At 51.1% G+C, this 21,286-nt stretch overlaps 1 pseudogene across 1 annotated transcript in view; it reads left to right on the top strand.

Moving 5' to 3' along the window:
• LOC309684912 (protein ELYS-like) overlaps positions 1–13,910 on the top strand; it is a 186,299-nt pseudogene extending 172,389 nt beyond the window's left edge. Inside the window, exons 12-17 of the transcript in view lie at positions 9,208–9,352; positions 10,433–10,528; positions 11,461–11,714; positions 12,364–12,488; positions 13,030–13,323; positions 13,609–13,910. The product of the transcript in view is annotated as a protein ELYS-like (transcript). The remainder of the gene's footprint in view (positions 1–9,207; positions 9,353–10,432; positions 10,529–11,460; positions 11,715–12,363; positions 12,489–13,029; positions 13,324–13,608) is intronic.
• The last annotated feature ends 7,376 nt before the right edge of the window (positions 13,911–21,286 follow it).

Here is a 21,286-nt window from a genome sequence, read left to right as displayed (position 1 = left end):
AAGTCCGTGTTTTTAGGGCTGTGCCTGAAGGAGGAGACATGCAGAGGTGTGATGCTCATTGGCTCGCGTGGCCGCGGGGATGGGTGATGACTGGGAGGACGTAAGGGAGCTCTCCTCACCTGGCCCCAACTTGTACCTTCTTCTTCTCGCTAAACAGAGACACGACGAGGAGGCGGTGATGGACCAGGGAAGAACGAGCACCGTTGCCAATATTCACTATGAGAAGGAGGAGCTGGAAGGTGAGTCGGGAGAGGTGGCACCAGCCCCACGCGTTTTCCCGTTGCGCAAAGTCCCTGCTGCGTCCTGTGCTCAGTGTACGCATCACCTGCAGCGAAACGTGGCGTGCTTCTAAATAAACAAGCACAGTTATTTTCACATTTTTTTTAATGTTGTGGCTTTTAGACAGAGGGGAAAAAGCCCCCGCGGCATCTGTGGTGTGAGTGTTGGCCACAGAGCTTGGTAGTTCCCAGCTTGTTTTCTCAGAAGCTGCTCTTGGCTTGGAGAGGTCAGGAGAATAATTTGATGGCTGCAGACACAGGGCTGTGATTTTCTTTTTTTTTTGTTCCAGACTTCATTATCACGGGACTAATTGGATCTCCTCTTGTCGCCTTGTGCCGACAAAGATTTTAAAAATAATCACCTTCTGTGGCTGCTTAATGAGCAGGTCTGAGTGTTGTCCAGCCGAAGCTGGAATTTGAGACGAGGGTTGATACTTTCAGGGCACTTTTAGGTGACCCGGAGCCATCGCTTGTTGTTGCTCTGTTGTTGCAAAGTTAGAGTAAAACAGGCTTGTAAAAAGGGACGGGTCTCTGACATTCAGAAATGCAGTGAAACTAAAATGAAGAGAAGTTGGTGTTTCCTCCTGGGATGGCTGTGCTGGTTTAATCATGGCAGCGGCGTCAACCGTCTCCGCAATATCGAGAGTGATGAGAACGCTGCTTTTTTTGCAGGCCACCACACCCTGTCCGTGGGCATGCGGATGCCACTGGTGAGGCAAAGCCACCGGCACCACCGACCCCACCGCCAGAAGCATCGGAAGAAGGAACGGGAGGACTGTGGCCCGATGGAGCAGGGCTACCACTGTAAGTCCCGCCGCAGCATTCATGAGCCTCCTCGGGGCTGCGTGGGTGCCGGGGTCCTCTGCAAGCAGGTCCGTGTGGCTGATTGGTGTGGTTTGCTGTTCTTCTGAGGGAAAGTGGCATTATTTGGGAGGCAGTTGAAGGCATAATGGATTGAGGCTGGTCTTCCTTAGAGGGATCCTGCCTTTAAAAATGGAAACGTGGGGAAGGAAAGTGGCCCATCCTTATGCAGAGGTGGAACAGATGGTTCTCCTTCTCCATGGCTCTGTGCAAGCCTGGCCAGACCCGGGGGAGAGGGGCCAGCCCAATATTTAGGGCTGAACTGGTGCCAATCGATGGCCACGTAGGGCTTGCTCCAGCGCTCGCTGCCGTCTTCCACGTCCTCCTCAAACTTCAGCCACCTGCGGACATCGGGCACGATCGGCCCCGTTGCAAGAAAACAGCCTCAGCTCTGCAACCCCTTTGATGCAGCTACGGGGCGGCAAGAGGAGAAGGCTCCGCGCATCGGCACCTGCAGCTGCAAAAGCTTTGCGTCCCAGAGAGCGGAAGGCAGAGCCCGCGGCCGCCACCGCAGCTGGCAGCAGGGATTTACCTTGCCGTTTCCTTCCACTCGGCATCTTCACCCTCCTTCAGGAAGATCTCATCCAGCTCGGTGAACAAGTGGTGGGGAATGTGCTGCTCATCCTCCTCGGTGCCGAGGATGAACTACACCCGCTGGGATGGGGTGTCTGGGGGCAGAAGATAAATCCCGTTACCACACCTGCATTCGGCCTGTCACGCTCACATGCAAAGCGGCCATCGATTGGCACCAGTTCAGCCCTAAATATTGGGCTAGCCCCTCTCCCCCGGGTCTGGCCAGGCTTGCACAGAGCCATGGAGAAGGAGAAACGCCAGATCGGGCAAAAAATGTCATTATCTAGGATGGGAAATAATTATCTGAGTGGAGTGATGAATAAGCACTTTGATGATGGCTTTTAGCAAAAGAGAATTCTTCCTTTTGCTGCAAAGGCTGAACTGCAGGTCCATGGCTACTATCATGACGGATGAGGCGTGACGAGATCAGAGATATCTCCGGGTCATTTTTGGGGCTTTCTTCACCTCTCCCTGTCTCTGTAGTAGTGAGGAAGAGGGTTTGTTGTCCCTCTTAGCTGCCTGCAGGAGGCTAAAATCCCACCTGGGCTGCAGCCTGCGCCTCATCCTTCTCCCCAGGGTCCCCAGCATGCTGCCCCCAGTGGTGGCATTGCCAGGGCCAGTGAAACTTCTCCTCTTGAAGCAGAAGGCTGTGGGGTGCCATGGGGGACGGGAGCCTGGTGGAGATGGTTACAAATACTGTGATGCACAGATTTTTCCTTTGGGGGGAATATTTCCTGCCATTTCCAACAGGCGATTTGCGGAAAATGACCTTGCATTTAGCCAAGAGCTTATTGCACTGGTTAGGACATCCGAGATGGGTCATCCTCTCACCTGGTTGTCTCCTACGGCAGGTCTTCCACGATGTTGCCTATAAAGCCAAGAACCGGGCTGACCTGGTGGCTGGCATCGATGAGTTTCTGGATCAGGTCATGGTTTTGCTGCCAGGAGAGTGGGATCCCTCCATCCGAATTGAGCCCCCGAGAAACGTCCCTTAGCAGGTGGGTGCTGCGGCAGAAGGAGGCACGATGGGGACGGGCAGGAGGGCAGCACGGCTGGGGGTGCTGCTCAGGGGCCCAAATTTACAGGTCACATACCCAGCCCAAAAAGCAAAACAAGCCAGTGGCTTAAAAGACATATCTTTATCTTATTTCCATTTTACCAGGAAAAAAGGAAGGTGCCAGAAGCTCTCGATGACAGTGCTCCTCACAGCAAGCCGGAGAAACACAGCGGTCCTGAACTGGAGCGGACAGGAAGGTGTGAACTGCAATAGTTTGGTGGGGTGTTTTTCTGTTTGCCCCTAAAATCTGAGTGCGCACCTCCCTTCTAGCAGAGTTTTGGGGTGAAGTGGGTCAGTGAAGGGGCTCCAGGTTACCAGCTTGGTCCCTTGGGCTGGGTGGGTGGGAGATTTGGGCAGCTGGGCTCAGCCGCAGCGTGGTTGCACACAGGTTTTCTTGCTTTGGGGTGGAAGCAGATGTGTAAGTACCTCTAGGTAGAGCTCTGCTGCTTCTCAAAGTGAGGGACTGTTGCAATAAGAGGGGACGGGCTCTCAGGTTTGGTCTCTTTTTCTTTTTGTTGGAGGGTTTCTTTTGTTGGAGGATGGACAGTGGGGTGGATTGAGAACTGGCTGACAGATAGAGCTCAGAGGGTTGTGGTTAGTGGTGCAGTCTAGTTGGAGGTCAGTAACAAGTGGTGTCCCTCAGGGGTCAGTACTGGGTCCAGTCCTGTTCAATATATTCGTCGATCTGGATGAAGGGATAGAGTGTACCATCGGCAAGTTTGCTGATGACGCTAAACTGGGAGGAGTGGCTGACAGGCCAGAAGGCTGTGCTGCTTTACAGCGTGACCTGGACAGGCTGGAGAGTTGGGCAGGGAGGAACCTAATGAAATTCAACAAGGGTGAATGTAGGGTACTGTATCTGGGGAGGAATAACCCCACGCATCAGTACAGGTTGGGGGCTGACTCTCTCCTGGAGAGCAGCTCTGTGGAAAGGGACCTGGGAGTCCTGGTGGACAACAGGATGACCATGAGCCAGCAATGTGCCCTGGCGGCCAAGAGGGCCAATGGCATCCTGGGGTGCATCAAGAAGAGTGTGGCCAGCAGGTGGAGGGAGGTCATCCTCCCCCTCTACTCTGCCCTGGTGAGGCCGCATCTGGAGTACTGCGTCCAGTTCTGGGCTCCCCAGTTCAAGAAAGACAGGGATCTGCTGGAGAGGGTCCAGCAAAGGGCTACGAAGATGATTAGGGGATTAGAACATCTTTCATATGAGGAAAGGCTGAGGAACTTGGGTCTCTTTAGTGTAGAGAAAAGAAGACTGAGGGGGGATCTTATTAATGCTTTCAAATACTTAAAGGGAGGATGCCAGAGGGATGGGAGGAGTCTTTTTTCAGTGGTGCCCATTGATAGGACGAGGGGTAATGGGCACAAGCTTGAACATAGGAAGTTCCATCTTAACATGAGGAGGAACTTCTTCACTTTGAGGGTAGTGGAGCACTGGAACAGGCTGCCCAGAGAGGTTGTGGAGTCTCCCACTCTGGAGATGTTCAAAACCCGCCTGGACGCTGTCCTGTGCAACCTGTTGTAGGTGACCCTGCTCTGGCAGGGGGGTTGGACTAGATGATCTCCAGAGGTCCCTTCCAACCCTGACTATTCTGTGATTCTGTGTTTCTGTGTTTTTTTTGTATGCCTCAGTTTCTCCTGGGGCTAAAATGGGAGAAGGAGACTTCTTTTTAGCAATGGAAGTTACTCTGTGCTTGCGATTGTCCTTCCTCAGCCAAGAAAACTTAACGTGGTCTTCCACGAAAATGGTTTAATTTTTTTTCCTTCCTCCAGGCTCTTTGGAGGTTTGATCCGGGATGTGAAGCGAAAAGCCCCCTGGTTCTGGAGTGACTTTCGGGATGGTCTGAGCCTGCAGTGTCTGGCGTCCTTCCTCTTCCTCTACTGTGCCTGCATGTCCCCCGTCATCAATCACCTTTGGGGGACTGCTGGGGGAGGCGACCAACAGCCACATAGTGAGCACCTCTCTCTGTTGGGTGGCACGAGGGAGGACAACACTCATGCAAAAGTCCTTGCTGCAGTGAATTTGCACTTGTGGTTTTCCCTCTAATGATTTAATTACTCGCTGCTGCCTCTCTTCCCCGGACAGAGTGCCATGGAGTCGCTGCTGGGCGCATCCGTGACCGGCGTGGTGTATTTCCTCTTTGCTGGCCAACCTCTCGCCATCCTCGGCAGCACCGGCCCCGTCCTCGTGTTCGAGAAGATCCTCTACAAATTCTGCAAGTAAGGCTGGCTGCTGCGGCCAGGTGCTGCGAGCGCCTTCAGAAGAAGGCAGGGATGGAGAAAAGATGTTTTTCTTAGTGGTAGTTGGTAGATTTAAGTTGTCTTCTGTGTCACAGACATCACGCGCTGCTGCTTTAGTATGTGACGGTGCAGGAGCCCTCGGTCTCTGAAGGATGGATGGGTGGTTCAGGGTTTTTAGAGTTAAAGTGAAAGAGCAGGAGGAGGAGAAACCACAAGGATATGGATGCCCGAGATGGGCTGCCCAGGGAAGATGAGACAAATGACTCTGGTTTGGGAATGAGGGAAGATTTGCTTTCCTCTCAGTACAAACTCGGGCACTTTTTTGCATGTTTTTTGCTGGAAGTGGAAATATATTTTACCCACATATCCAAACAGTTCTCTGGTCAAATGTTTTGATGATTTTTGAAAAAGCAGGAGCTTTTCAGGCAAAATGGATATTTTCCATGACAGTCTTTTTGTTGTGGCAACTGTGATGGGAGATTAACCTCTCTTATTGCAATTAAATTTATTATGAAGCCCCAACTTGCTGGCAGCAGGTAACTGGGTGCAAACCCAGCCGGTTTGGCTGTTAGGGCATCGGGGTGATGTGGGAGAACACCACCTTCCACAACAGGGACCTGACCTCAATTAGCCTCCGAGGCATTAACACAAGGTAATTGTTAAAGAATGATAATTAAATAATTGGCCTCTCCTCCTGCGGGCCCACACCCTGCGCCGCAGCCCCGAGGCTGTCTGTCGTAGGACGTGGAAACTGCATTTACCATCCGCAGCCTTGACACGCTCCTGAATTGCTGCCGACTTTCCCCAAAGGAAGGCACGGCTCGGAGCCTCTTGCTGCCCTTTCCACCCTGCATTTTCTTTTGCTTTCCCAGGGACTACGCACTCTTCTACCTCTCTCTACGGCGTGCATTGGGCTGTGGACCGCCTTCTTCTGCACGGTGCTGGTGGCCACTGACGCTAGCTCTTTGGTGTGCTACATCACCCGCTTCACCGAAGAAGCCTTCGCCTCCCTCATCTGCATCATCTTCATCTATGAGGCTCTGGAGAAGCTGAGTCACCTGCGAGAGGCCTACCCTGTGCACACGCACAGCAAGCTGGACTTCCTCACCATCTCCTAGTGGGTTTCTTCCTCCTAAAGTGCCGCTGCCCCTTGGCAGGAGCTCAGGGCTGCACCCCCATCGCCTTCCCCTCACCTCTGTCTTGGCTTCTCTCCTCCCAGCTGTAAGGGTGAGGCACCGACCCATCCCAGCAACGAAACCCTGCAGTTCTGGGAGAGCAACAAGATCAATGTGTCTGGCATCACCTGGGAGAACCTCACGGTGACTGTAAGTGCCCCGAGTCACTGCTTCCTCGTGCCGCGGCCGTGGCGTCCAGGGCACTGGCCTGGTGCAAAGCTCAGAGCCCTTCAGGTGATGATGGGCTTCCAACTGTGCCAGTGCTGCTCTGAAAAGTCGTTATTTCAGTCTAAGGTGTGGGTTTAACCCCCTTGGGCCTGGGAAGGAGAGTCCACCTCATCCCTGACATGGTGGGCAATAACTGTTATCCTCAGGACAGCGGTTCTGTCTGGGAGCAAGGTTCAGTGGGTGCTTTGGTTATTGGAGAAGTTGGAGGACTTCAGTTCATGCTTGAAGGCCATAATTAGCTTCCTTAATTGGTTCCTAGTAACTCCAGGCCTTGCTTTCTTACTCAGCGCTGTCTGAAGGTACGTGCATAAACTTGCATGTCTGAGCAGCTCCTTGGGCCATTGTTGCTGGAAGCAGAGCTCAGGCACAGGGTGGGACGCTCTTATAGACATCTTCACCCCCCTTGGCTGTGTCCTGTGAGCCCGCCCCCTGTGAGCCCGCCCCTGGGAAGGGACAATTTGTCTCTTCTCCTTTCCTGTCACTGTTGTCTTAGCCCTCCTTCCCCGTTCCCTCTTTCACTCTCCCCAAGAGTTTCCAGTGTTTCCTTCCCCTCTGGTGTCTTCTTCAGCCACGGTTACCTGCCGTTCAAGCGGAGGATGTGCCATAGGTCTGTGGTACGGTGTCCCATCACATCTCCTGTGTCCGCTGTCGTGGAGAGTTTCATGGACCTGCCTGTGGACACGATGGCCCCTACACACCTGAAGTCCTCTTCAGGCTGAGAGATCTGGGGCTGTTCAGTCTGGAGAAAAAATGGCTCAGGGAGACCTTATTAAGGTGTCTCAATGCCTGATGGGAGGGAATGAAGGCAAGGGAGCCAACTGTACCTCAGGAGTTCCCAGTGAGTAGACTCGGAAGGTTGTCAAACTCTGGAACCACTGGAACACTGCAACCGCCCAAAGAGGTTGTTAACTCTCCACCAATGGAGATCTTCCAAAGCCTCAGGAGTTCCCAGTGAGCTTTGAATTTTGAGGGTGAACAAACACTGGAACAGGTGTCTCAGAGAGGTGGTGGAGTCTCTAATAACGGAGTTATTCAAAACCCACCGAGAGAAGGTCCTGAGCAACCTGCTGTAGCTGACCCTGCCTCAGCTGGGGCTTGGACTACACGGTCTCCAGAGGTGCCTTCCAACCTCACCCATTCTGTGAGTGTAGAGGACAAAAGTAAGACAGAAAGAAATGAGAACAGGTCCCCTTGGCCACAAACACCTTGGTCTCCTGTGGAGAGGACCTGTGATGAAGAGAGGAAACTTATAATGAGGAAGGAGTAGCAGAGATGGAGTGTTATGCACTGACTGTAATCCTCCGTTTCCCATCCCTCGTGTGCCTCTCCAGGCGGGAGTGAGAAGAAGAAATGCAAATGCAAATGAAGGAGTAATTTGAGCCTAGGGGAAAAAAAAAAAAAGTGAGGTGGGGGAATGGTCTAAAATATTTAGTCATAGTTTCTGACTATCCAAGTCTACTTGACTTGGCAATGAACTGATAATTTGTAAGTGATTTCCCTGTCTTTGTTTTGACCCATGATCATCTTTCCCCTCGTATCATCTTGAGGAGGGGGAGCGAGTGAGCAGCTTGGTTGTTGTCTGGCTGCTGGTCAAGGTTAACCCACCTTTCATAAACCCGCTTTCATTCACAACCAGACTGGAGAGCACTTTGTAACGTGTGTGGTGGGGATGGGAGAAGCAGATACTGGGCTGATTGTTCTTGAATTCTGAGAGAACTAGACAAGGTAATCTGCTGACCTCTTCGGTCTCTAGCTTGCAGGCTGTAATTCTTACTTACACGAGGAGATGAATAAAAGTGTGCAGTTTCCGTTAGGTGTGACTGTGCACTGCTGTGGAAAAACTGCTTCCACAGACTAACAGCATGACTGCAGTTTTTGGAGATGTCTGCCTGCACAGCTAATTTTCCTGAACATTTCCTTTGTCTTTGGGCTTTTCACCATAGCCTAAGATAACATTTGGAGCTTGAGAGTTGGTTTTGGAGATGGTCTGCAACCTTAGCTTTGAGTGTCCGTGTTTATGCTACTTTATGTGCCTTTTAGATGGCTTTATCTGTTGCATGATCTTGGAGTTGAGCGGCACTTTTTCCCTCTTTGAGCAGTTATTTCAACACGCTCAGTTTTTGAAAGATGAGTTTTAGTGAACACCAGGTTTTTTACAGTGCTGTTTAAGCTGTTGCTGGAATTAGCGCTCAGCATGAGCAACTTGTAATTGGAGTCAGACAGAAAAATTGAAACACTGGGGCCTTTTGTCTTTAAGATGGCTGTGACTGGTGGTGGTGGCTGCGTTTCATTTGTTGCTCCAAGAGCAATGGCTATGTGGCTGGTCAGAGTCTAGCTTAGACCTCAGTCATTACAGTATTATGTCAACTCTTGCTTTAAGAAACAGTTCATAGCTGTTTCAAGAGATGCCGGTGTGAACAGGGTTAAATTTGACAGGGTGGACATGTTCTGTATTGCATTTACATCTCCGAACTGGAGTGCGGGGAGCTTGAGGTGTGCAGACAGCTTCAGGGATTAGCAAAATGGTTGATTGCAGTATGGAGGCTATGTGATGTGTACACAGACATTGCTACAGGTTCACTCACTGTAAACCTGGTGAAACTGTTTGTTTTCATCTGCTGGCTTTCACTGGCATGGACAAATGTAAAAGGTGGAAGATAAACAGAATATAAAAAATACCCACTGATAAGTCAGACGCTGCTGTGGGATAATTGAGTGTTTTGGTGGTTTGTTGAGCACCTCCGTTTTTGGAAGGACACCTGCATTCTCTCTGCTCTCTTTTTTTTTCTTCCAGATTTTGATGTGTCCAGAACATGAAATGGAGAGGGTAAACGTACTGTGAAACCTGCAGAAGGCCTGTTTGTCGTCTATGTAAACTGGGTGGATGTCATGCAAACCACAGAGTAACAACCATAAGCACTGCCTACAAAACCTTTAAGGTAAAAGTAAATATTGTTGGACCTGGCCTTAAGAAGGGGGAAGAGCACTGAGCCTCGGGTTTAAGGGCAAACTTCCCCTGGCAGGATGCCAGGACGTGTGTTTGGAGGACACTGAACGAGTCATGAGGCATGCTGCTGTGCAACATCTGTTAATGTATATATTAGTGTGACATAGTGTGCGGCTAAGAAACTAAACTATATTTTCTATGAGGCTTCAAACAGAACCCCTTAAAAGCGCTTCCACCTTATGTTAGCCAACTGTGCATCAGTACTGACCAATGCAGAAGGTTTAAGAAGTTAATGGTTTACAATCTGGCTTTTTTAAGGCAAGTGTCCTTGTGGCTTGGGTTAGCTTATACTTCAGAAGCACTCCTGAAGAATCTGCATCGGCAGTTATCTGCTGGGACGCTGTATGTTTTTGAAGTTGCAGAGCTGTTGATTCCCTAAGCACCATACAACAGGGCAGACTTGCAAACACTGCTTTGTTATTAAAGAATGATTGCTGCTGCCTCCTCTTCTTCCTTTGCTTCCTCTCTTGCTCACAGGAGAGAAAAAAAAAAAAAAAAGCCCATCCCAGCCTGCCTTCTACTCTTTGGCCTCCTCGCCTGTTTGCAAGGCTTTTCTTGTACAGCTGTTAACTCTTGCAACTAAGGAAGTGCAGAGACACTCCTAAGTTCAAGTTTCCAACCACTCATTTTTCTAGCAAACCTTACTACAGATGAGTTAATAACCTATGAGGCTTTTCTATTAGTTCTGGTAACGTCTTGAAGACTCGTGTTCCTAGCCTAAGAGAGAAGGTGACTGCTGTGGCTGGGGAAGGATGAGCCAGCTGAGGCTGTCACCTCTTCTCCTCAGAGGCTGTGCCACCAGTCCTGCACATGGCAGTGGCCTGATGTCCCGGGCCAGTCATGGCGGGTCACTGAGCAGTTCTCCGCAGGGTTGCTGCTCATAACTGATGGCAGGCTCTTGTCCTCGTAACTACAGAAACTGAGTGCTGGCTGGGTGGCCCACCTGTGCTTGTTGTCAGTTTGGGTGGGATGCCCTTGTTCTGCCTGCCAGTTTGCTGTTTTATTTTAACAGGAGAAGCTTTCAAAAGATATCGAGTACCTCATCAGTAAGGAGAGCCAGGTGAAAGCTCGCATCATGCAGCTGGATCTGCTGCTGAAAGAAACAGAGGTGAGAGTGGCTTGTGGGTTGTCTGGGGATGGACCTTGCAAGGACACAGCAGGGACTCCAAATGGAACAGTGAAGTGTTCCATATCCTTTGGGGTTTTTTTTTGTTAGCCAGCAAAACCATTTCTGAACAGTTTGTGTTGGTTCTGAGTCACAGACGGTAAGACCTAATCCTGACAGTGTGGGAAATTTGGGCAACCTACAGAGGGAAGTTAAGTTTTGGGTGCTGCTGTGAATTTAATTGACATAAAGCTTATTTGATACCTTACCCAAAGAGAGGTGGGTTAGACTTACAGCTCTTGCATATGAGTGGTGCTGCACAATTTATGCTGTCTGTTTACCTTGAGGATGTTGCAGTGAAGTCAGAATTAAGGGCAAAATCTCCCTGCAGAAGAGTCAGAGCTGGGAGCTCACATAGGAGCTGAAAAACGCAATGGCAAAAATTGGCAGGAGCTCCTGGCCCTGCCTGTATCTTGCTGCAGATGGCCTTTGTGCTTCATAGTTCCTTTAATCCAGGGCACTCATCAGAGGTGGCACTACAGGGCATAGGGGAGAAACTGGGCTGGACTCCCAGTTCAGGGTGACTGGGGAAGGTGGAAGAGCACCTAGGTCTTGGGCATGAAGACTTCAGACGCTGACTTGCTTTTACAGTGCTTTTCCATGAACTATTTAGACAAACGCTGTGCGTAACTCAATACATAATCGGAGGAATAATTTCCTGCTCTTTCCTCTCTGTGTTAACGTAGGAGACGCTTACTAGCTTGGGTGCAGTGCTGATTGCATTTTCAGTGTTGAAGAGCATAACAAAGCTCGTTAGTCTTGTCAGTCAAACAGATGACTAGTTTGCTCTGATCTCTTGAACAACCCTAAGTACGTTTCTGTACACAGCCACAGTGCTGTGGGATCCGTCTAAAATGTCTTTTGTTCCCTCCTAGTGCAACAGTGAAAGAGCTAAAGAAGAAACATCTCAGAGTTTTGAGAAATTATCTCATGTCCTGGAAGAGAAGAAATCCGCAGCTCTTAGGGCAATTGAAGCTTCTAAGAATTTAAGGCTGGAAAAATTGCAAACACAAGCAGAAGAATCTCAAGGGCTCCTGGAAAATAATGGCCTTGTAGGACTTGCTCAAGAACTGCTTAAAGAAACCAATCCATCTTGTTTTGTTCAAACAGCAAAACAACTTCACGTCAGGTATCTTATTAATTATCTTCCGTTCGAGGTACAGGTACTGTTCCAGGGATGTCTGGTCAGTCATATTCTTTGGACACCTGCTAGGAAAGTACTGAATGCAAGTACTTTGTGTTGCAGAGCCTCAGAGGCGGTCCCGGTACCATTCAGTAGAAATTCCTATATTACAGTGTGCGTTAAAAAACAGCCCAGAGGAGGGGCTCTGTCCTGCGACAACGCCTAGCCTTCTTCAGTAGGACTGCAGTGGAAGGGTAACCCATTCAGCTCACTGATACAGTCCTTTGCTCAGAGATTGCATCGGGTATTTGCAAGTTAATCTAACAGGTCTCTTCTGGCTTTAAACTCTGATCTGAATAGTTGTGCTCCATTAGCGCTTCACACCTATTTTGTTCTTTGAATGTAATGCCCCAAATTGTTAAAATGCTCTGCCAACCAAAAGATTCCCTGTTAGTTATCTTTACACTGATGTACAAAAGGCCTTTAAATTTTGCATTTTAATTCTGTCTAGAGAGACAAGTTTCTGGGACACATGAGTAAGTACCTGAAAAGAGAACTTTTTTTAAAGCAAAACCTAGCGGTTTTGCTTTAAGGAATGCACCCATGTGAATTCCTTTTTCCCTCTTCTGCCATCCCTCTGCTTCTGTGCTTTCAGAATCCAAAAAGCTACTGAATCTCTCAAGAGCTTCAAGCCAGCAGCTGAAACTACTTTCGAGGACTTTGTGATGGACATAGCCAAGCAAGAAGAGATCCTTGGTGACTTGTCCTTCCATTCCAATGGTAAATTATGAGAGCATCACGTCTTTCTTGAGTTATAGCTTTAAGGGCTTCTCTGGAAAGAGGCAAAACTTGTGCAGGGCTGCAGTTGCAGAACTCAATCTTGTGACTTGCATTGTCCCTTCTGCCTCTGTGATTCACAAGGCACTACCTGGCAGCAATGCTAGCTTCAGCTTTGATAAAGAAGCTAAGATGCCATGGCATTCAGAACCAGTTTACATTGGCTTCCAAAATATTGTAGTTAAGTAATACTAGGTCTTCCTAGCAGCTTTTTGTCGTGATTGCATGACAGAAAAGAATAGGTTTTTATATGGTTTTTTAGTTGCCAGCAAAAATAAATAATACAACTTTCAAAGTAAAACCAGAAAGGATTTAAGTGCATGAACAGACCCATCCTCATCTGCACTCTTTGACTGAGTCAGATTTCCCCCCCCCACTGTCCCCCCAGTGCTGTGGCCGCTCAACAAAGGGCTTCTGTGTTTAATTCTAAAACAACATGTATCTACATTTGAGGTTTTTTTCTCCTGAATCTCTGTCATTCCAGGTCTAGAAATACCAGAAATCAATGAAGAGCAGAGCAAAATGTACAACAAAGCTCTGATCAGTTGGGAATGCCCTGGGAAGACAGACTCAGCTGATATCTATGTTCTTGAGTATCATAAGCTTAATAGAGAAGAGGAGAGTACAACGTGGCAGGAGATCGAAGTTTGCAGCAAGAGCAAAGTCATATCTGATCTCGATGACGACAGCAGCTATGCCTTCAGAGTTCGAGGATATAAAGGATCCATCTCCAGCCCTTGGAGCCGAGAAGTTATCTTGCGTACGCCTCCAGCCCCAGGTATTGGGTTTTCTTATGTCCACGAGCTGCTGGTGGTGTTAAGAGCTGTAGGTGGTTTCCAGTAGCTCCCAGACTTCTACTACACTGTTACCGGTTGTATACATGTTTAAAAGCACTGTTAACAAACAGGTTAAGTAGGTAGCATACTGAGACTGTGTTAGCTTGCGTAATGTTCCTGGTAGCCTTTAAAAGCGAGGAATTCTAGTGCCAGCATGACTTAAAATATAGTTTATAAGCACAGAAATACTTAAGTAAGAGAAAATTTTTTGGGATGCTGTTTTTCAGTTCTCAGTTTTCTTTTTGATGACAAATGCGGGTACAACAGTGAACATCTCCTGCTGAACCCAGGAAGAACCTCTGTGGAAAGTAGGGCTGGATTTCCTCTACTGCTGGGGTCTGAGCGCATGCAGGTCGGATGCTACACAACCCTGGATTACATCATTGGCGACACTGGGATTGCCAAAGGGAAGCACTTCTGGGCTTTTCACGTGGAAGCCTATTCCTACCTGGTGAAAGTGGGAGTTGTTTCTAGCAACAAGATACAGAAGTTGTTCCATGATACCCATGATGTGACCAGCCCAAGGTAAATTGCAGACTCTTGCTTAATACATGTTTTGTATAAGGAGATGGCTTTTTAAAAAATAAATTAAGAGCGAGCCTGGTCTCAATTAGTATACAAGATGAACCTAAGCAGTGGGAAGTGGCTTGAAGGATATAGTGTAAGCAGGTTGTCCTGTTCATCCTCTACTGTTAGTAGGAAGATGTTCTAATTGTCCAGAGTCCTATTTTCTTTCTTTCTGGGAAAGAAATCGGGTTTCTACAGATATCAAGATATGTCAGTTAAAGCAAGAAGGTTAAAAAAAGAGAAAAAAAAGCATCATTTGCAAGATTGAAGCAATGCTTAGTTGTCAATAGTAAGATTCTGCCTTAATTCCCTTAGCATACTAGGTTTGGCAGCCACTCAGGGGTACAATGTTCACTGTGCATATCTGTGCGTCTTTGCTGTAGCTTGCGTCATGGTGGATTCCAAGTCACTGGCTCATCCCAGGCTATAGATTTGCATATGACACTGGAGTGCTACTGAGCACAAGCCAAAGTGCAGTGGATAAACCAGCAAAAAGATTTCCAGCTCTCAATTACAGTTGTAGTAAGCCTGGATGTGTCTAGGAACTGCAGGCTGGGAGGCTATCTCCCAGGGGCTCTTAACTTTTTCATGAATCTAACAAAAGTGTTGGCCTTCTGCTGTATAACATACTGAAATTATAAAAACGCCAGTGTCTCAAGCTTCTGAAAGTCAGATGGAGACTTTTTGAAAAATGAGAAATTAGATCCTGATTTTCTCATTTCTCCCGGTCCCTGCCAGGAGGGAGTGAAGCTCAGCCCCGCTCCCTCCTTTTACAGGGAGGAAAACAAAATGGAAAAAAGAAAACCAAATTGTCCTATATTAGAAGTGTATAATTCCATTTTAAGGGTAGGGCAGCAATAGGGCTGGTACCACAGCCCCCCAGCCCCACAGCCACTGTGGGTCACCGGCGTAATAATGTACCTCTCCGGTAATTAAAGTTTCTTTTGGGAAGGGGGGAGAGATGGGGACTCTCCTGCGCCGGGACCTTTCCCCTCCAGGGAGGCAGAGCCGGAGCAGCGAGCACGGTCCTGCCCGGAGGGCAGCGTGGAGGGGACGCACACAGGCATCCCGGAGGAACAGCAGCAAGGAAACCCCGGCACTGCACCTTTCCCTTCCTCCGAGCCTTTGTCTTTTCCTCTTTTTAAGGGCTCAACCAGTTTCTTCCCCCTCTGACCGTCACCATGGGGCACTGGCACCAGCAGCTTTGCAAAACCCCATCCTGTAAAAGCCGCCTGATTTTGGCCCTGTTTGGGGATGCGCTGCTTCCATCCTTACAGAGCAAACTGATAGATTTGTTTTTCTCCCCCCTCCCCATTTAGCAAGAAGCACCAACGTGCCGTTGTAGTTTTGGGTCGGTTTGCTGCAGAAAAAGGCTCCCGCAGGGGACGGGATAAGCCGATGGCAGGAGGGTCCCTGCACCCATCCCACCGCTGCTGGTGGAGGGCGGCAAGGGGACCTTTTCTTCGGGGTTGTCCTCTCCTCCCGGGCTCTGCAGCCCCACGCCGCAGCCCAACGACCCCCCCGAGATGGGAAGAGAGCACGAGAACCATCTCTGCTCAACAGCTCAAGAGGAAAAAACAAAATAAACGAAAGAGATAAAATAATACAATAGGATGAGATACAATAACGCAGGAGCACCCGCCCCACTCGTGGCACTACTTTTATTCTCGGCCACTGCAGTGATTGGGGGGTTTGACAGGATGGACCTTCCAAGGTCCCCTCCCACCCAAACCAGTCTTTGGGTCCATGACTGGAAGTGTCTGAGGTCAGGTTGGATGGGGCTGCAACCCACCCCGTCTACTGGATCCCAAACCACCCAGAAATCCAATCCAAACTGTTCTTTGGGTCCGGTTGGAGGTGTTCAAGGTCAGGTTGGATGGGGCTGGGACCAACCTGGTCTACTGGAAGGTGTCCCAGCCGATGATGGGGAGGTTGGACTGGATGGACCTTCAAAGGTCCCCTTCAACACAAACCGTTCTGTGGGTCTATGACTGGAAGTGTCCAACGTAAGGCTGGATGAGACTGGGACCAACCTTCTCTACTGGTTCCCAAACCTTCCAGCCCAAAAATCCAACTCAACCAACCCAAACCTTCTATGAGTCTGATTGGAGGGGTTCAAGGTCAGATTGGACAGGGCTGGGACCAACCTGGTCTGTTGGAACCCAAACCACCCAAAAATCCAACTCAACCAATGCAAACCATTCTGTGGGTCTGAGTGGATGTATCCAAGGTCCGGTTGGATGGGGCGTTGAGTAACCTGCTCTACTGGAATATGCCCCTGCCGAAGACAGGGGAGGTTGGACGAGATGGACCTTCAAATGTCTCCTCCAAGCCAAACCAATCTGTGTGTCCATGACTGGAAGGTCCGAGGTCAGGTTGGACGGGGCTTGGAGCATCCTGAGCTGCTTGAAGCTCTCCCTGCTAATGGCCACCCCACCAGAGGTTGGCGGTTGCCGTGTCACCACGGTCAGTCAATCAGCGATGAACATGTCACCCTGATGTCACAAGAGGTGCGTGGCACACCCACTCAGGGGGTATAAAAGGGCCCACCGGGTGGTGGGTCCCACACTTTGGAGGAACGTCCATAAGATGACCTCTAACATGGCTGTCGCCACCAAGAACCGACCTGCCAGCGTGAGGCGGACCAAGATGGACTTCTGGGATGGGATGGAGCACACCTTCGCTATGTCCAGCGTCACCGCTGAAGGTACGGCCAACCGCAGCCACCTCTCCGGCAGCCAAGACTCAAGGGCTTGTCACCATTTCGGAGCCAGCCATGACACTTGGCGTCTGCCACCGTGTCGCGGCTCAAGGGGGAGATGTTTGGGGTGGACCTGAGAGCTGGTGGAGATGGGGCCTGACCTGGTTCTTCTTTGTTTTTTCAGAGCGAACGGCCGTCTGGGATGCAGTGGCTGGCTACATTCAAGACCAACTCCTGCTCCACAAGGTGGTGCAACACCCGCGTCCTCCTCATGCACCATGAGGGGTGGTGGGATCCCCCTGGGGCGTGGCCTGCTCTCACCCTTCAACTCCTCAGAAAACAGGAATCTCACCCCAAAAGTCCCCACTGACGGCCAAACGGGGCCTGTGCAATGTTGGTGTCACTTCTGGTAGGGCTGATCCAGGTCGCTGGAGACCCCCCCGGGATGGCCTCATCCTGGTTCTGCCCAAACTCCAGTGCTGTTTTTTTCTCCTGAGGAGGGGAAGGACTCAACATCTCCTCCCCAAAGTTCTCCCCACCGCCCAGCTCGTGCCTCCAAACGGTGGGAGAGGGCAGGATCCAGCCTCAAGCACCATCCCTGGATGGGGGAGGTCACCTCCAGATCTTCCCTCTAGCCAGTCCTCACCCTCCCACCCTTCTCGTCCACTTGCAGGGTGTCCGAATTCCCACCCTTGGCTCCTTCGGTACTGTCCTCGAACGCGTCCAGGTCGGAGATGAAACCGTGACTATCCAGAAGCCGGTGTTCCACCTGGCCAGGAACCTTGCTGTTGTCCACAACCTGATGGACAACAAGGACTACCTGCCCGGTAAGATGGCTGACTGCACGGTCATCTTCTCTGAAGCAACTCCAAAGTCCAATAATTGAGTGGGTTTGAGTTTTTTTGGGGCAATGCAATGATTGTGACACACAAGCTGTAGGACACGGGCCACCGGGTGAGCGTCTCCATCCTTCTCCTGTGGTTCTTCCAGGCAACAAGGAGCTGGAGCCCCTCAAGTACTCCAAGGTGGCCGTGGCAGCCGCCGTGTCCTGGCAGAAAGTGGTGGACTGCATCCAAGGCACCACGACCCTCCTCTCGCACTGCCTGGGGAAGGGGGAGAATGTGGCCCTCATCCTGAGGGAGGTGGGGGTGCTCCTCATCGAAGGCACGAAAGTGCGCGTGAAATTCTACCGCAGCTTCCTGGAGAGGCTGTCTGGGAAGGAGAACTTGGAGAAGGTTGTCTTCAAGGTAAGCATTTTGGTTTCTCTGGGGTGCGTGCGGTCCCACGGCAGTGTTCTGGCACTGCTTGTGTGGGGTCCCTCAGGACACGTTCAGCCACTTGGTCCAGGTGAGAGTTACGGTCCTGCCAACACTTGCTGCCTCAAGCTCCTCCGACACTTGAGTGCCTCAGCCATGTGGGGGATGTCCCACCATTTTTGGCCTCTTCCAATGTGGGGTGCTTTAACCACGTTGAGGGATGTCCTGCCATCTTTGGCCTCCTCCAACACTGAGATCCTCAACCACATTGAGGATGTCCTGCTGTCTTTGGCATCCTCCAGTGTGCAGTGCTTCAACCACGTTGAGGATGTCCTGAATCTTTGTGTTCCTCCATTGCAGGTCCCCCATCTGCTGGACATGATTGTGTCCCCAGTGGTACCCGTGGCCTCACTGAGCTTCTCCGGCCGTGTCATCCTCTTTCCCAAGTGAGTACGTTGGCGGCTGTAGCCGCTCTTTGATGCCAACGCCCAAGGTAGCATCTCTTCCTTGTGCCGCTGCGGGTGTCCTGGGGACACCAGGCGGCGACTCTTGATGATGTCCCCAGGCCGCAGTCACTCCCATAAGGCAGCTCTGAGGGGAAAGACAGAGGAATTTGGGTGACATTTCTTCCCGTGGTGGCCTGGACTTCTTTGCTGGGCGACTCCATTTCCCAGGCCCGTCCTTGGGGATGGGATGTGGTAGACTTGGGAAGTCAATGGCCTTCATGGCAATGCCAAACTCTGCCTGCGGGCAAGTGGCCGCAGCAAGTGGCAAGTGCTGGTGGTGCCATGGGTCATATGGGTGTCTTCTCCTTCTTTCCAGGTTTGTGATGGAGTGTGTGCCCAAACACCCACCCAGGGCTCTCCTCAAGACCTCGAGACAAGTCCCTGGTGAGGATGTGCAGACGAGAAAAGACAGTTTGCCACCTCTCCAGCAAGGTGGGAAAGGTAAAGCAGCTCCCAGCTCTTCTCCATGGGACGGGCAGCCAACTTCTGCCATGTTGTGGGGAAATGGCCAACGCTGAGCGCCAAAAGGCTCCGACTTGTCCCAAAGCTTCAGGCCAACTCCTGAGGGCCTTTTGTCCTAACGATTTGTTGGTGTCACCAAAAGAGAGCCCCGGGGTGGGATGTGCCCAAGGGTACAGTGGGAGGATGGTGGGCCAAGGCCTTCTCCTCCCCCTCTTCCCCTCAGAAATGACACCTGTCCCCTCCCCGGCACCACCCGGCTCCTCCTTCCTGACCATCATGATGATGATGAAGTCGGAAAACCACATTGGAAATGGTGCTGGTGTTGGGGAGGACACGATGGGGCTGCTAGAGGAGCAGAATGTCCAACCCTCAGACATTTTGGGAAGGGGCCTGAGCACCCCCTGTGTGTCCCTGGGTGGTCTGGCAGCGTCACAGCGACGCTCTTCTGAGGAGGTGTCTTCTTTCTGGTTCCAGTGGGGTTTCCCGGTTTTCCCTTTCCTGCTGCTCCGAGCCCGACTCAAAGCAAAACACCGCAGTTCGGGGAAATCTCGGAGCTGCAGAAGAAGAAGAGGACAAGGTCTCTGGCCAGGTGAGGCTGAAGGCTCAGGGTGGGCGGCCGCACGGGGCCATTTTACCCGGAGAGGTGGGAGACGCTCCATCCCTGGAGACATTCCAGGCCAGGTTAGATGGGGCTTTGAGCAACCTGATCTGGTTGAAGACCTCCCTGCTCATGGCAGGGGTGTTGGACTAGATGGACCTTCAAAGGTCCCTTCCCACCCAAACCATTCCATCAGCCTGACTGGAGGTGTTCAAGGTCAGGTTGGATGGGGCTGGAACCAACCTGGTCTACTGGAAGGTGGCCCTGCCGATGACAGCGGGGGGCGTTGGACTAGATTAACCTCTAAATGTCCCTTCCAACCCAAACCATTCCATGATTTTCTGACCCAGCAAGAGCCCGTTCCCCAGCCCTGAACGCTCCTTGGTCATCACCACCCAAGCGTGGTGAAGGCAGCACCTGGAGGGGTGGGATGTGGCTGCCGGGAACACCCCCATTTCACAGGGCTGGATCTTCTCCAGCTCTTCAGGAGAGCCCCAGCGTGGTCTAGGGACAATGGGACAGCTGTGTGTCAGATGAGGGTCCCGGCACAGGGGGTTTCCTCAGCCAACCTGCTGGTGGCTACATGAGGAGGCACGTGGCTCATGGGGAGGGGCAGAAAGCAGCCCCAAACCCATTGTGTCCTCAGGTAGACCTCTTCCTTTGTGTCCTTCCAGGCGGCGGTTGGTGGTCCCAAGGGTCTCCTCCGACACAAACCAACCCATGACCAGCCAACCCAAGGGCAAAGCAATGCCCAAAAGACAACATGGACGCAGAGCCAAGAGATGGCAGCCAACCCTCAGTCCGATAGAGGAGGAAGAGGAGGAGAAGGAGGAAGAGAGGGAGGAAAAGAAGGAGGAGAAAGAGGAAGAGAAGAAGAACGAGGAGGAGAAGGAGGAGAAAGAGGAAGAGAAGAACGAGGAGGAGAAGGAGGAGAAAGAGGAAGAGAAGGAGGAAGAGGAGGACGATGCCGCAGTGGGCAGCAGCAGGCAGCACATGGGCAGCAACAAATGGAGGGCAGATGGCAACACCATGGCCACCACGCGACCCAGAACCCTGGGGGATGCTGGGGGGCAAATTGCCCCACGCTCGCCCAGCCTCTCTTCATGGGCTGATAGAGAAGGCGTGGAGCACGCATCCCCACCGCATGCGACCCGCACCCACCCACTCCAGCCCCAGCCCCACTCTCCCACATCTCTCTTTCTTTCTTAATTCATTAAAGGTTTGATGTTTGGTTCACAGTGCGTCTGCCTGCGGTCATTCCTGCAGTGGGAGGCGCGGGGGTTAACGCAGCCCGTGCCGCATGTGTACATCTGACCCTCCACCTCTTCACCCCTGTATATGAGGAATCCCCCAAGGTTGTGGATGGAGACTGTCCTGGTTTGAAGTAAAACAGAACCAATTTTGTTCAGTAACTTCGCTTCTTAGCGGGGCCTCTTCTAACTACTAAAATAACTGCATATTGTGCAGACAGTGTTCACTCACTCAGAGAGATCAGACCAATTGTTTATAGCTGATGCCCAGGCATGGGATGCAGAGAGGCTCCTGCTTATACTTATTGCTATAACCCCCAAGGCCAACCAACTTTGTTATTTGCCCCGTCGGAGGGTCGGAAGCGGAAAAGCATAGTGGGGTCCCACCTGGAGGGAGGAGCGGACAGGACAGGTGACCCAAAACTGACCAACAGGGTATTCTATCCTGTGGGAAACCTTGGCTGGTCCGAGGGATCAGAATACGAGTTTAACGTTGACCTTGAGCAGATATCCGTGTACCCTTGAAGAGACTGGGGAGTCCTGAGAAGAGCTAAGTAAAAAGATA

The sequence above is a fragment of the Vanellus vanellus genome, assembly GCF_965231255.1.
Source record: "Vanellus vanellus genome assembly, contig: HAP1_SCAFFOLD_40, whole genome shotgun sequence".
In the NCBI taxonomy this organism is placed as follows: domain Eukaryota; kingdom Metazoa; phylum Chordata; class Aves; order Charadriiformes; family Charadriidae; genus Vanellus; species Vanellus vanellus.
Note: the sequence above shows the minus strand (reverse complement) of the source record. Positions and strands in the feature narration are given on the sequence as shown.